We start from the raw sequence: 3,198 nt of genomic DNA, 5'->3' as shown, positions 1-3,198 counted from the left end.
TTGGAGGATTGACAACCTTCCATCAATCATCAAGTACTTCTATTATTCTTTGCTTTATTATTTGGAATCATCTTTATAGGTATAATTCTCTCTTAATCCTTTTTAATTATTGTTAATCATCTTCATTTGTTCATCATGTTTTGCCTTGCTAGTATGATTGACAACCTTGTTAGCATGTTAAACTTGATAATGAGTGAGTAGTTTCCTTAACTAGGGTTAAGGAGGAATTAGGGGAAACCAACATGGGGATTGATTCATGCTTAATCTAATATGTTTTCATAATTAATTTGCTTGCTTGTTGTGATTTCAACTTATGCACATGTTATGTTTGATGAAATGCGAGCCTATGAATCCTTGCATTTTTTACCCATCACTTACCTTTTCAATGAGACTTGTAAGATATAAACCAACTCGAGTATCATTAGACCATGCATATAGTTGGATAGGGAGGATTAAGTCGACTTGTAGGTGTTGTACAATCTAATCGATTCGGGTCCGGGATCCAAATATTCTTAGGGATTGTAAGATATACACCAACTCGATTCCATCACAACAATAATTGCTTGCATATAGTAGAAAATATGTTTGTATGATCAAATCCCATGAATCCCATATGAACCCATGAGACCCTAGTGCCTTTAATCAATTGTTTACATCTCATTTTAATCATCTTGCTTGCTTTCATTATTTTGTTTGCATTGTTATTTAGTCTAGTTTATCTCCTACCTCAACCCAAATTGTGACACCCTTAGACACAACCATTTGCAATCGAAAATCCTACATCAATACCCGTCCCTTGGGATCCGACCTTTACTTACCTCTTTGCTAAAAGTAGAGTAGTTTATGAAGTTATAAATATTATTTTGGTCTAGGTAACTCTTAACGACAAGTAACCAAAATCCATACACCGACCAAAAATGGCGTCGTTGCCGGGGACGGCGTTAACTTGATTTGATTTTTTTTGATTGTCTTTAGTTGTGTCTTTCTCTACATTGGGGAAGTCAAACTCCTCAAGGTTTGTTCTAATTATTTTCAAGTTGTTTGATATTTTGCATGTCTAGGAGATCACAAGGTAACTTGTTACCCATTGATCTTGAAATTGAAAGAACTTTGACCTACAATAGTAGATCGACTTGCTAGAAATACTTTGAGAGGTATTGGTGAGATTGTGGACATTCAACCAAATAACATTGAGTTCATCAACCCTTTTGCAAGAGAAGGAGAGGATAACCCAACACATAACCAACCACAAAATCAACCCACAATGCCTAAATTTTCATCACATTCCGTACCAACCGAGGAGAACCTACCAAATGGTACTCCCATACCACAACACTTAACCGGTAATTTCATTGCAAAATCCGCATTTATACAATTAGTTGAGAGAAGTCAATTTGGGGGGATGCCTAGTGGAGACCCTCATTCTCATATGGAGACTTTTTGTGACTATTGTGATGCGATTTCTCAAACCGGAGTGACTCAAGACCATATTCGATGGGTCTTATTTCCTTTTTCTTTGATTGGTTCCGCGAAACAATGGTTAAAGAGCCTTGATAAGACTACTCTTGGTATTGACTCTTGGAAGAAATTGACACTTGCTTTCTACAAGAAATTCTATCCTCCGGAGAAGACTAACATGTTGATAGCCCAAATCACCGGGTTCAAATAAAGGGATAAGGAATCTTTGTATGAAGCATGGGAGAGATTCAAGGATACTTGCCGATCTTGTCCACATCATGGACTTAGCGAGTGGTTCCTTGTACAACAATTTTGCAATGGTCTATATGAAGACTCCCGAAACATTCTCAATATGGGATCAAATGGTATGTTTACCGAAGTTGATGATAATCAAACATGGAACAAGATTGAGGAAATGGAGGTCCATAACTCACAATATAGTAGACCTCGGAAGGCTACTATAGGAGGAAAGCATGAAGTGGACTCTATTACTCAATTGGGTGCTCAACTTAGTGCTCATATTGATACCATTAATTTGAAGTTTGAGAAGGTTATGGCTAAGCTTGAAGAAGCCTCCAAATCACCTAAGCAACATGTTAATGCTATGGTGGCATCTTCATCAATTCCAAGTGGAGTATGTGAGAGTTGTGGAACTTTGGGACATGACCAAAGTGAATGTAGGGGAACAAGTGAATGCTTTGCAAGCATACAAGAGTGGTACCCCTTATTCCAACTATTACAATGAAAACACCAAATTCCATCCCAACCTCTCATACAAAAGCCAAAATGTTCAAAACCCTCAAACAACATACACCCCACCTCCAATGAGAAACCAAGATCAAAGACCCTTTTTCAATCAAAACCAAGGTTATCAAAACCAAACTCCATACAATCAAACAAATGACCAAGGTTTTGATGTTAAAAAATCGGTCCTCCAAATGCAAAAGAACCAACAAGAATTTTTCACTCAAATGCAAAAGTATAGCCAAGCAAAAGACATCACCATTAACAACATACTAGCTCACACAAAGATGTTGGAGACCCAAATGTCTCAATTAGCATCTTCAAGTTCACAAAGACAAAAGGGGAAATTACCACCTCAAGGTAATCCCTCTAGATAAGAATCGGTGAGTGCCATCCATTTGAGGAGTGGTACAAGGTATGAAGGGCCGAAGAGGCCCGTTGATGAAGATGTTGTGAATGCTAGTGACAAGGAAAGAGTTGTTGAAGACTCTAAGAAAGAAGAAGAAGAACCCATCACCACTCAAGAAGTTTCAAAGGAGAATGAAGAGAAGGCTAAAGAGAAAGAGCCTATTGTGATTCGGCTTCCATTTCCAAGTCGTCAAGCTAAGCCTAAGTTTGATGAAAAACTTGGAAAGTTTATGGAGATTGTCTAGAACTTAGAAGTCTCAAATCCATTTACGGAATTAATCAATCACGTTCCGGCCTATGCGAAATACATGAAAGATATTCTTACAAAGAAGAAATCCATCCGGAAACTTGAGACTATTGCTTTCCCTAAGGTGAGTAGTGCCATCCTACAAGGAAGTTCACCTAAAAAACTAAAGGATCCGGGAAGCTTCTCTATTCCATGTACCATTGGCGACACCATAATCAACAAAGCTCTATGTGACCTTGGGGCAAGTGTGAGTGTCATGCCATATTCGGTGTGCAAGAGGTTAGGAATAGGAGAGCATAAGTGCACTAATATCACACTTCAAATGGCGGATCGATCAACGA

The 3,198-nt window shown here is 38.2% G+C and overlaps 1 pseudogene; it reads right to left on the bottom strand.

The window, feature by feature from the left end:
* Positions 1-1,644: 1,644 nt before the first annotated feature.
* Positions 1,645-1,743, bottom strand: LOC141620330 (small nucleolar RNA R71; annotated as a pseudogene).
* Between the last annotated feature and the right edge of the window lie 1,455 nt (positions 1,744-3,198).

This window comes from Silene latifolia, chromosome 1 (assembly GCF_048544455.1).
Source record: "Silene latifolia isolate original U9 population chromosome 1, ASM4854445v1, whole genome shotgun sequence".
Classification (NCBI taxonomy): Eukaryota; Viridiplantae; Streptophyta; class Magnoliopsida; order Caryophyllales; family Caryophyllaceae; genus Silene; species Silene latifolia.
Note: the sequence above shows the minus strand (reverse complement) of the source record. Positions and strands in the feature narration are given on the sequence as shown.